Raw genomic sequence first — 12324 nt, forward strand, 5'->3', positions numbered from 1 at the left:
TGGGAGGAAAAGGGGAAGGAGGGGAGAGAGACGGGGCATTCCAGGATGGCAAAGCAAAGAGTGTCGAAACATGTGAGGAGGGGAGGTGAGATGAGAGGGCCCAGATCCCACAGGGCCGCATGGCTCAGTGTAAATACTTGGGGTGTGTCATGAACTGCTGTGTTGTAAGTTGAGTCATGGCTCTCCAAGATAGTCTACATGTTAACCCCCACAACCTGCAAATGTTCTGGATATGGGGTCTTTATCGATGTAATTAAATAAGTATTTTGAGATAAGATCATCCTGGTTTATCCAAGTGGATTTTCAACATCACAGCCCACTGTTGAAAATCCACACACACCACCTACCGCCGGACCCACCAGTTAGTGTCAGATTTCACAGTCTCGCCCACATAGCCGCCGTGGCTGTGCTCCTGCTCGGAAATCTTAGACGAGATCACACAGGGCTCCAAGCAGCCAGAGGGCAGCAGGCTGCACGTGTGGCCTGGTGCAAGTCTGACAGCAAACACTCTGGCAGCTTCTGATTCTCGGGGCTCCCAGATTCTAAATGGCTGTGGGTCTCTGGGGGCTGGAGGCCACATTCATGTTTGAGGCTCTGTGTGGCCTGGTGATGGGTGGCTTCAAGCCAGACTTGGCCCTTTTTCTGTAAAGCAGGAGAGAGTGTGCCACAGGAGGGCTGTTTCTTGTCCCACGAAGATGACAAAGGTCTCTCTTCTCTTGGCAGCTCTCATGGAGGGAGGGGCTGGTGGCATCACAGGGACACAGGTGCAGATGGAGACGTCCCTCTTCAGTGGCGGGGGCAGGCTTGGACTCTGCCTCCTGTATTGTGAGAGCAGCTGTAAACTATTAGAACCTGGCTGACTGTTTCCAGGCCTCCAGCATGACCATCCTACCCCGGTGTTCCTCCCTCGGGCTCTACCCTGCTAGGAGCTGCCACGCTTGCTGGCACTCAGGATCTCTGTCCCAGGGTAAATATGGTGTATTGCAGAAAGGGGTGGAGGCAGTTCAAACAGGGGCAGCCTGAGAACTGCTGAGACCTGGGTGGCCTCTGATGCCTTTGCCTCATTCATTTATTCATTCATGATGTTGACGGAGTGCCAGTTCTGTACCAGGCACCTGGGACCCGCTGATCCAGTTGGGGCTGCTGGGGGCTCCAGCACCCACAGGACCTTCAGTCATCTTTCTCTCGATAGATCTGGGGCATGAAATCCTCACAGCATCTGCCCCCCATAATTCCTTTCCCAGCTGTGAACAATATGGATCCTAGAGCTAGCCGGGGCCCCAACACCCAGCTGTCTGAGCTCCTCTGGTACCGGACCTTGCAGGGAGGCCACGCACTGGGTAGGTGAGTGATCTGGAGGGAGGACTCCAGGTGAGCCCAGCATCAATCTCCTCACACCGTGACCCCATGGCTGGAGGGAGAGCCTTCCGCTTGGGCACGTCCACGCTTCCCCTCTTGGGACAGAGACTGTCACAGCACTTGGTCACCAGTTCTCTGGTTTCCCAACATCCCTCCTCTCCTCTGGGCCCATCATGGAACCGCTTTCACTGATGGGACCCAAACATCCAGTTCTGGGTCCCTGTCCTCTAGCAGCTAAGGGGTAAGTGTGTGTGGCTATGTCCATGTTGACACTGGGCTCTCTGCTCATAGGGAAGCAGCCATTTCCCCTGACCCTGCAGCGATCACACCCAGTCCTCCTGGACCCAGGGATGTTCCGCCTTCTGCAGTGGCATTTAGCCTCAGGACCCCTGCCCAGCAGCCAGCATCTGTGCCGGGGCTGGAGGAGGACCAGCTTCTGCCCCCAACTCAGTGCTAAGCAGAACTGTGGACATTAAGTAGAAGCATCTGGGCCTGGATGGGGCTCAGTGAGAGGTCCAAGTTACTTTGGAGAAAGCAGTTGGGTCAGGTGTGGGTCCTTGAATGCCGACCTCATCCTTAACCTCAGTGTTTAAGGCAACTCCCCATTCTGCTTCCCATCCACACCCCCCCAGCCTCCTGCCCTGCTGATAAGGCCCTGCTCTAGGCAGCTCTGGGCTGCTGTCCCAGGCATGGGTGGGGACAGGGAATGGGCCGGAGGGCTCTGAGGCCCTGGGAACATTCTGGGCTGCACACCCGTAAGAGGAGCTGATGCGCCCAGTCAGCCCCCCAGGGCAAGGAGCCACCCCTGCTGTGCCTCTGTCCTTTGGGCAGCCATACCCTCCCGGCAGGCTGCGCGGGGCTCTGTCTCCCCCAGGCAGGGTGAGGCCGAGCCTCCCTGTAGAGGCTGCTGTACTTGCTGCAGAGATTCAGGGACATACCTAGTGGCCTGCCCCGCCCTTGTCATCATCACGAGGGGGACGTTAAACTCTGTGACCTGCAGAAGTGTCTCCTTCACAAAAACTAGGGCCTGTCCTGGGGCGAGGCTGACTCCAGCTCCCAACCTCCCCAGGGACCCGCCCAGGGAGAGCATCCTGTGCTGGGAGCGCCGCGCCAGACAGAGCTGCTGAGCTTCTCCAGGACCATGTTTAGTGTGCGCAGGCCCTGTTCTGGGGTGACTGATAAGCACCTCCCTTTGGAGAACTCAACCCTGGTTTCCTGGCGACAGGATTGTTGTGCACCATCCGGGCAGAAGTGGCTGGCTTCAAGTAAGGCGAGGCAGGGCCCCCTTGGGTTTGTATGGAACGTGTTATTGTGGAGGAGGGCAGCCAGGGCATGCTGATCCTAAGAACAACGTCTCAGAACCATAAGATGTACGGCACCTAGAATTCTCCGTCTTTTACATGTCAGGGTCCAGGGTGTTTGTGATCCTGGAACTTGAGGCTTTTGGATCTACCTTCAAGATAACACATGTGGTTCATCGTGGCACTTGGAAATCGGACAGCCTCAGCTGCCAGACTTCTTTGCACATCATCCCCTCACTGCCCCCACACATCATTCCCCACCTGCCCCCGCATCCAAGGCCTTGTCCCTCAGTCTATGTCCAGGGTCAACCAGAGATGGGTCTGGTCCAGATAGGCCCCTCAGTAGCCTGTGGCAGTGCTCACCCCCACCTCCAAGGGGAGCCAGAGCAGAGCAACCAGACAAGTGCTCTGGACGTGCCCCGGCACTCCCAGAGAGGAGCTCAAGTCCTTCCAGAGCCTTTGGAATGTTTCTCCACTCCCAGTAACTCCATGTCTCCCAAACAGAGCTTGGGGCACAAGAGGGTGAGGGTCGTTAGCAGCTACCAAACAGCTGAAGCAGCTGAGGACCCAGCGAAAGCCTACGGAACTCTGTGGTCAGGCAGAGAGCGCTGGAGGGCCCCGAGGAGATGGCCTGGGGTTCAGGGAAAGGGGAGGCTTCCAGGTGCTGCTGGCCGTTAAGTCCTGGAATCAACTCCCTCCCTCAGAGACCGCATGGATCCTATAGACCACTGATCCGGTCTACACAGCCTGCGTAGGTCCTCACAAGAGGCAGGCAGCAGAACTAATGCCTCGTGTTAGAGATGAGCAGATGGAGGACAGAGAAGCTGAGAGTCTCACCAAGATCAAGTGGTGACTTGGAGGCAAAGACAGAGGCCGACTTGGTCTCCTGACTCCTAGTGCAGTCGTGGAGTCCAACACTGCAGCTCAGACGACCTCCTGAGGTCACTGCGTCCACGAGGAGCAGGTCCCCAGAGCTGATCTGGGCACTGGCCCTGATGCTGTCACCCTCCCGGACACCCGTGGATTGGGAGTTTGGTGGACAGCAGGCTCTACAGGAGGGGATGCATGAGGAACCTTCAGGAACACTCACCATTTAGGTCCCATTCAGTGGGTGTTTAGCGTCCAGAATGAGGAGGTTGGAGCCTGGCTCTACCCCACGCAGTCAGATCCTGCAGTGTGTTCAGTTGAGAGCAAGTAGGTGAGGACCCTCAGGGGCTGCCTGAGGAAGGGCTGGAGGAACTGGGTGTGACAACTGGAGAAGAGAAGGCTCTGATGGTGATGTGCTCATCGTCCACAAATGCTGAATCCATCCAGGAGGGGTTGGGGTCTTCTTTTGTGGCCCCAGGGTGGAGTTAGGGCTGAGGAGGGGAGCCTCAGGAGGAACACTCAGTGCCTGGGTGGACAGGGACGGAGAGGACAGCACTGGGTAACAGTGGCTTTGGTCCTCGGTCCCTTGCCTTGATTGGCAGCATCTGGTCCCCAAGGGAAGTTATGAGATGGACACCCCGGCCTTTCTCCACCTGGCAGCCCTCACCCTGGAGAAGTCAGGTTCTCAGAATGTAGAGCCTACCTGAGCTTGGGACCTTGCAGCAGCACTGAGGCCAAAGGGACCCAGGGAAAGCCCCCTTAGGAGAGATATCCTGTGGATCTGCCCTGCGTGCCTATTGGTCAACTTGCTTTCTGAGGGCACGCAGAGGAGGGGCAGACAGACTGCCAGGCCCCATGCCGGGCCACACTACACTCCCATGAGGGAACTGGGACCCTCCGGCTTGTGAGCTGCCAGTGGAAAAATTGATTTGAAATAACTCAGATGACCTTTTCCTTTAGTAAGAAATGAAAGAATGCATATTATTTTTAAAGTAACCTTTATCATTTTTCCAACTATGGACGTAATATAAACCTGATATATAAATATTTGTTTATTTATTTAATGGAGGGACTGTGGATTGAACCCAGGACCTTGTGCATCCTAAGCACATATTCTACCACTGAGCTATACCCTTCTCCCTTATAAATTTTTGAAAATATAGAAAAGCACAGAGAACCTTCCCTCAAGCTCCTGCCCCATGCTCAGTCCCGCCTCCATCTTCTGAAAAATGAAATGGTCTCATGACATGCGTACCTGCCCCTCGGAGGGCAGGGGATAGTCCCAGCTTATATGCTTCAGAAATCGTGCCTGAAGGGACATCAGCATGACTTACTCTTCCTGCCACTGGTTTACGTGGTTGATGGTTGTCATGTTTCTCTACGGCCGTGTCATTCATATAAGTACATATGCTTTTTAACATTGGGATCATATCATTGCTTTGCTGCTTAATGTTTCATAGTTCTTTTCCCGTTGCACAGACATGCTTCAATAATACCATTTTGAAGGGCCGTGTCGTCACATAGCTGTACTATAATATATTAATTATTTACCTATTTTGGAACACCTGGACTTCCGTTTTTTGCTATTGCACATTCCCTTTCTTGACCATCTTTGTCTGTAATTTTTGTTTGAATTTCTAATTATTTCCTCAGAGAAAACGCCCAGGTATTTAAGTGTCCTAGTTAAATAGCTTTGATACGTTCTGTGATAGTGTTCCTAGAAGGGACACCCCTGGCTTATTTACAGGCTGCCACCAGCGCAGGTCTAAGAGGGCCGGTGCCGTGAGTCTGTACCAGCTTATGGCAATACCAGTAAAGCAAATCCTATAATCCAAAAGGCAAATAATGGTATTTCAGAATCATAACTTATGTGATTATCAACAAAACAAAAACGTTCATAATTATTAAGCCATTTTAAAATTTGGAAGGGTCAATCACCTGCTTCCTTTGCCTGTTTTTCTAACAAGGTTTTGATGAATTTATGCAAAAATCATTTAATGAGCTCTCTATCCATTGCCCTTGTAACATTTGTGGCATATGTGTTTGAGTGTGTTGATTACTTTTATGTTTGTTTTTGATGGTTTTTATAGCAAAGCGGTACATTTTTACATTGTCAAAGCCATTGGCTTTTCTTTTTGGACATGGTCCATTACTTAGGAAGTCCGTCCCGGAAATAACTTTTTCAAGTGGGTCAAGAGGTTGCTTCTTCCTCTTCTTGGTTCTCTATTTTTGGTAGATTTTGAACAAACATCCTTTTCCCAAATCCCATTTTCCCTAGAGCATCTGGAATGTGCTTGTTTTTATTTCTTCTTCCCCTGAGGCCAGCGTGTTGGTGGGGAAGAGGCTCTATGTTACAGTGTGACGATCTCTGGGTGCAGAAACTGCAGCAGGGAGGTTTGGGCTTCAGCCATGGCTTGTGCTCCACCTGAAATGTAGCCATTCTCTGTTCTAAAAGACATCTGATCTTTCCCACCAAAGAAGGGAAAATACTATGTGAAAACCTCTTGAATGTAATGTATCCTCAAGTGAAGCTCATCTGTGTATGGTCAGACCAACTCAAAGGGTTTATTTCTGTCCTTTTGGGCAAGATGACCTTGGCTCCTTGGTAGCCAGCATGCCTGGGGGCCTTGAGGATTTGTGGGTCCCTACATGTGGTTTAGCCATTTGTCTGCCATAGGCCTGCTGGAACCACATTCCCTTGTAGCCCAAATGGCAACCCATACCGTGCTTCTGTAGTGCATGCACTAAAATGGTGCACCGGGGAGAGTTCCCTCAGCTCAAAGCTAGGATCCCAAGTTCTAGACCTAGCTCTGCCTCCTCCCAGATGTATGCCCTCTGGACTTTCCTTCCATGGAAGGAGGACCGTAATGCCCAACTTGCAGGGTCAGTGGGAGCATAAGATGATCATACCTTGTGCAATACCCGGCACGCAGGTGGTGCCATGATGCTTGTTCATCTGATAGTAATGATGCTTAATGACGCTGCCGCTGCCAAGAAGCAAATCAGATTTGTCCACACCATCTCTCAGAGAGGGAACAACCTGGCAAAGATGGCCAAAGTGTGGGGCCGGGGAGAGAGCCAAGATAACTCCAGGACTTTAATTAATTGTTATTTCTCTACTATTTGGAGATACTAGATTCTCAGTCCTTCAAAGCATCAAAGGATTTTAGTAGGGAAAGTTTGGTGTCGTGGCGAAGCACAGGGCTTTGAAGTCACGAGCTGAGGCCCCGGTTTCTGGATCTGCCACTTCTAACTATGACCCTGGGCAAGTTACTTATCTTCCTTAAGCCTTTATTTCTGCATCATAAAATCGTGGCTATTAGCAGTTTCCCTCTTGTAGGGCATTGTGGGGATTAAATAAAACAATACCTATAAAATTTGAGCAAACATATACTTATCTTTCAGAGCAGGACACTTCTGAGAGTGCAAGGAGTCATTATTAATAATCGTTCAGCATCCCAAGACTGTCCTAGGCAAACCAGGGCCGCACTGTGTAAAGACCTTAGCGCGGGGCCTACCTGAATATGACAGCAGCCAGTGATGCTGAAGTGTGTGTGGGCTCTCTCCACAGCTGCGTGGCCCACATCAGAGACAGAAAAAGAGAGCCCTGGATGGGGCGGAGGTGAGGGGCTGGGACTCACAGCCACTACTCTGAAGGCGAAGCCCGGAGCAGCCAGAGCTGCCCCAAGCCCTCTGCACGCTCTGGGAGGTTGTCCTCCACGGAAGGAGATGGTGGGGTAGCAAGTTCCTTTCCCAGGGTCACCGCAGGGGAGGCTCTGCTTGGACTGGCCACTCTCCACTCTCTGTCCCTTGGGATCAAGTTCAAGCCAGCTCTGGACAAGACAAACGCTTCCATTCCAGCCTGAGTCTGGCCCTCCCCTCCTCTGGTCCTCTGGGGCCCACACAGAACGTCATCACAGTAGCTCTGGAGGTCACAGCCTTGCCCTCTACCCCCATCCTTGAGAGAGCCCCTCATCCCTCACCCAAGCCAGCCGGATATGGAGTGAACAGACACAGGGCCTGTGCAATCCCTCTTAGGCCCTCAGCTGCCCTCCCAGCCGGCAGCATAAACACATTCCTGAACGCTGGAGCAGAAGCCAGGAGTGACTCAGGCCCCAGGAATGTGCAATCTGATCCCCTCACTTGGAGGGCAAATTCCTCATCCTAAGGTGGGCAGCTAGCTGGCCAATCCAAGAAGCCCTGGGGGTCCTCTGCTCCTTCCGAGGGTCTGAGCCTCTGTCAGGGTCTGGACAGGCTCGAAAGGAACAACCTCTTACAGCTGCAGCCTCTTGGCTCTGCTCCCCGACTACGTGGGCCCCCAGAGCCTTACGGTGTTGGAGGGGTGGGGATGCCGGACCCCACTGCATGCTCAGGCTCAGCGCTCAGACCCCTGGAGCAAGCAGGCCGAGTCAGTAGGGGCGGGAGGCCGGAGCAGAGCTGAGGCGGGGACAGGCAGCCCAGTCCTTCCCAGGCCCGTGTCCTGAGCAGTGAAAAGAAGAGATGCCTGTAGGTCTGGGACTGCGAGAACAGTCTCTCTCTTGCTGGCCCGGATGCTGGCCACTTTCAAGGGCAGCAACTGGGAGGCTGCTGCTCCGGGTTGCTCACCCCCAGCCCAGCCCAGCCTAGGCCAGGGATTCTCTGGGGACACAACTCTGTGTCCTTATTCAGTGCCAACAAGCAAGTTAATGGGGAATCTTTGAAAATCACAGAAGAAAGCCCTCATTTGATGGCTCTGAGGGTGGCCGTTTGCTAGAGGAGCTAAGCACTAAGTTAAACCTAAGTCTGTGAGTCAGGTACCAAATATGGAAAAAGTCCGAAATTCCGAGTAATAGAACACAGATCAGAGATGCAGGACCTTTGGCATGAAGCAGAGACCTGGGCAGCTTGGTTGGGGGCCCAGTTCTGGGATTAGACAAGGCACAGTCACTTGCTGTCACCATATAGTGCACTGCCAGGTCCAAAGAGTGACCTGCCTCCCAGCCATCCTGAGACAAGTCAGGGGGACCTCAACCCCTGCGGCATAGTCTGGTGCACCCTGGCAGTACTGAGCCCCCAGTGTTGGCCAAGATGGGGAGCTAACCTGAGAATGTGGTGCCTACACCCTTCCTCTGGTGGAGGGCCTCTCCAGGAAGCCGAGCCCACCTCCTCCCACCACAGAAGATGATGGGGGCTGCCATCCTCTCCTCGCTCCTTGGCCAGAGTGATGATTGGGACTTACTCTTGACCAGTCAAACCCTTCTCCCTGGGGCTTTGACTCTGGAGGGCATGATACAAGGCTTCAGAGAGAGGCTGAAGGGACTGGAGAATCCAGCAGTGTCCACCGAGGGGTGGCAGGTCCTAGCCTGCCGTCCCCGTGGGGGATTCTGTCCAGCTCTGCTCACTCCCTGGTTCCTGCCTGTTCCCAGCCCATTTCTCCAGCCGTCCTGATAATCCAGTGAGCCACCTGACATCCTTCCATGAAAATCCTTTTCTAAGTAAATTAGTCAAAGCTAATTTCTGTGGTCTGCGTACAAAAGTCAGATGCAGTGGATCGGCATGTGCCAAGGCCTGGTGCGTGAGAAAGCCAGGTCCAGAATGGCTCAGAGGGGTATCCCCAGTGCCAGGGCCCTTCCTCTGACTGCATGTGTCTTGCTCTAAAATCTTGCTTGCTTAGAGCATCAGCAGAGGCTGGGGGTCTTGGTTCCGGGGTGGGTGGAGCTGGCCCTGGGAGCTCTCCGGTTAGGCTGTGAGTGGCAAGTAGGCCAGAATGTGAGAGGACATTGCTGCAGACCCAGAGCCCAGGGTCTGGTGAGTGGCACAGGCCTGGGACTCCTCCTTGGCCCAGTCAGAGCAGAAAGGTACCCCATCCAGCCCGCAGCTCGGCAGGCACAGAGGGATCAAAGGCAGTCAAGGTACAGAAGCAGAGAAAACAGAAGCTCTCAAGATCTGGGCAATGAGATGGGCAGGGGAGCAGGGCAGGGTCCTAGATGCAGGGCTCATGCCTGCCGGGCCACCAGTTCCTCATGCCTTGTCCCTCGGTAGGACACAGAGACCTAAAGCCCGGGCTCCCAGGCCAGGGCCCAGGCGTTGGACCTTCTGACCCTGCCGAGAGGGCCCCTGCCTGGTCCAAACCCAGTGGTGGGAGGAGACGCAGCATAGTGGGTGCTTGTTTCTATTTGACAGTGTTCTTCCCTGAAGCAGGATGAGCAGAGCCCAGCAGGCTGAGGTCACGTCTGCCCTGTGACAATCCTCCCACTGTCCCTCTATGAGGACATACAGTGCCCTCCCAGCTGCCCCTTAGCTGACCTCCTGGGTGCCTGTGAATGCTGAGCGGAGCAGGGGTGTGTGGGCCCCCCCGATGGCAAGGGTGACGGGGCAGAAAAAGGGCTCCCATGTAAGAGGCTGACGTTAAGTGAGGAGGGGCTCCCTTCCGGGGCCCTCTCAGCTGGAAATGGAGAAATTCAATGACCATCCCAGGGAACCCACAGACAACACCCTTGCCTGCTGCCCCACCCTTCCCTCACTTATTTCTGCTGCCCAAGAGGCCAACCTTCCTCCCAGGTCCTCTTTTCCCATCCATCCTTCTCTCTCAGCCTCCTCCACACCCCAGGTCGACAAGCACTCCAGCTTCATCCCTGTCAACCCTCCCTCCGGTCAGAGGTTTGGAGCCCTGCCCTGCCCCACCCTGCGCTGGGAAGTCTGTGTCTCCCTGGGCTGTCCTGTGCTGCCTGAGGCTTCTCCCTTCAGGAAGGCAGTCAGGCAGGTTGGTGGACAGACCCCAGTGTGGCCCCATGATTTCCCGCTCTGTGTTCAATCCATAGTTCCCTCCCCTTGGGTAAGGGTGGGCCCTGGGACTTGCCCCACCTCACAGAATATGGCAAAGGGAAAGGGATTTTGCAGGTGTCATTAAGATCCTGAATCAGTTGATTCTGAGTTCATCGAAGCAGAGATTATTCTGTGTGAGCCTGGCCTAATCAGGTGAAAGCCCTTAAAAGAGGGATGGAGCCCTTCCCAGGTTGACAGCCTCCCTTTGCCGGCTTGATGGAGTAAGCAACAGTGTCAGGGAAGCCCACCTGGCAAGGAACCTCAGACATCTGCTAAGATCAGGGAGTGGCCTCCAGCTGACAGCAAGAGAGCTGGGCATCCTTCCTGCAGCTGCAGGGAAATGCATGAACTCAGAAGCAGAGTCTTCCTCTCTTGAGCCTCCAGAGGAGAACACTGCCCAGCTCATGCCTTGATTACAGCTTTGTAAGACCCCGAGCAAAAAATCCAGCTAAGCCACATCCAGACCCCAGAGATGAGATGAGAAATGTGTGTTGTTTGAAGCTGCTGAGTTCGTAGTAATTTTTAACGCAACAATAGAAAACTAATACCGGCGGTGAGGCAGAAAGGTTAGGATGCCAGGCTGGAGCACAGAAAGGGACTGGGGTATCTTGCCTTCTTGAGGGTCAGAGTCCTGATTCCATGTCCCCATTGGGCCAGCATCAACAGCTGGACCACGAGCTGGCTCCAGGATGGGCTGGGGGTGAGAGCTCTCACCAGGGCCTGGTTTCCAGGTTTTGCTGAAGAAAGCCTGCACATAGGGGAAAGATGTCACCAGGAGTACGTGTGATGGACACTTCCCAGGGGATGTACTCTCTGCAGCGGTACCCAGGGGCCTGGTGGTGCCCTTGGGCTGAGCTCAGCAGAGGTGGGATTCCTACTGCAGGTCTGTCTGTATTGAATTTGCGTAATGATTTTCTATAAAAATTCATCACTTACCTGCTTGGGGCTCACTCTCACCAGCAGCTCTTAGGGGCTCCCTCTTCTCCACACCCCACCAGCACTTAATAGTATCTGTCTTGGTGATTTTTGCCAATCTCATGGGTCTAAAATCACATCTCACCGTTTTAATTTGCATTTCTGATAGCTAGTGAGGTTGACAACCTCTTTGTGAACTTCTTGGTCATCTGGGTTTCCCTTCTCATGAATTCTCCTGTATATCCCTTGATTCTTCTAAGAAAATGATTTTTTTCTTTTTTTCCCTTTGCGGTTCCTAAGGGCCCCCAGCTCAGTCCAAACCCAGGGGCAGCTGCTCAGCTCTCCTCTCCGTATTCCCCGGCTCGCCCAGCGTGGAACACCAGGCCCGGGCCTCCCGCACCAGCCGCTCCGGCCTGTGTCCCTGAGTGTGGGCCGAGTTCTGAGGAGGAGCGTGGGTGTGGGATCAGGGTGCTTCTGCCCTAGATAACCATCTGGAGAGATGATAATAGAAACAGATCTGCAGCTGTCTCCCCTGCTGATCCATACCCTTTTTATTCACTTTTTATTAAGCTAAGAGGGAGAGAGAGGAGGTCGGCTGCCTCCCAGGCCTGGCCCTTGTCCTGTCAGGAGCATTCTTGTGGGACTGTGGGTGGATGACTGGATATGGTGGCCCCCATCCCCTAGAAGGACTGCGGTGACAGAGAACCAGGCAGAAAACCAAATGGCCCCACTGAGGCTGCAGAGCCAGCGGGGGCTTCCGGGGCAAACAATGGCCCTCTGTCTGGTTTCTCCTGAGGGCCGGAAGCCCCCCGGTGCAGGGCCCACCAGTGAGTCATGCAGGATATCTCCTGCGCCTGCTTTGTTGTGCCTGAGGAGCTCCCGGCCCAGCCTGAAAGGGAAGATGATCTCATCGAGGAAGATCACGTTCTGGGGAAGCCCTGTCACTGGACAGTCCCGGGAAGCTCGCCGCCCACCAACAGCCCCGAGCCCGAGTCCCCTGGCCTTGAGAGAGTTCCCGGAGGCAGGGGTAGGTGCTGGGCAGAGAGAGCCAGCCAGGACCCCGCGCTCACGGAGCCCA

At 54.1% G+C, this 12324-nt stretch overlaps 1 long non-coding RNA gene across 4 annotated transcripts in view; it reads left to right on the forward strand.

Moving 5' to 3' along the window:
- Nucleotides 1-12324, forward strand: part of LOC116283475 (uncharacterized) — a 31697-nt gene that overhangs the window by 2503 nt on the left and 16870 nt on the right. For 3 of the 4 annotated variants that reach the window (XR_012059184.1, XR_012059183.1, XR_012059182.1), the window contains exons 3-4: nt 1245-1344; nt 2429-5081. This is a non-coding gene — a long non-coding RNA (uncharacterized lncRNA). Of the gene's footprint in view, nt 1-1244; nt 1345-2428; nt 5082-12324 lie in introns of those variants that run through there. The other variant, XR_004193082.2, reaches the window with a different exon arrangement.

The sequence above is a fragment of the Vicugna pacos genome, chromosome 15, assembly GCF_048564905.1.
Source record: "Vicugna pacos chromosome 15, VicPac4, whole genome shotgun sequence".
Taxonomy (NCBI): Eukaryota; Metazoa; Chordata; class Mammalia; order Artiodactyla; family Camelidae; genus Vicugna; species Vicugna pacos.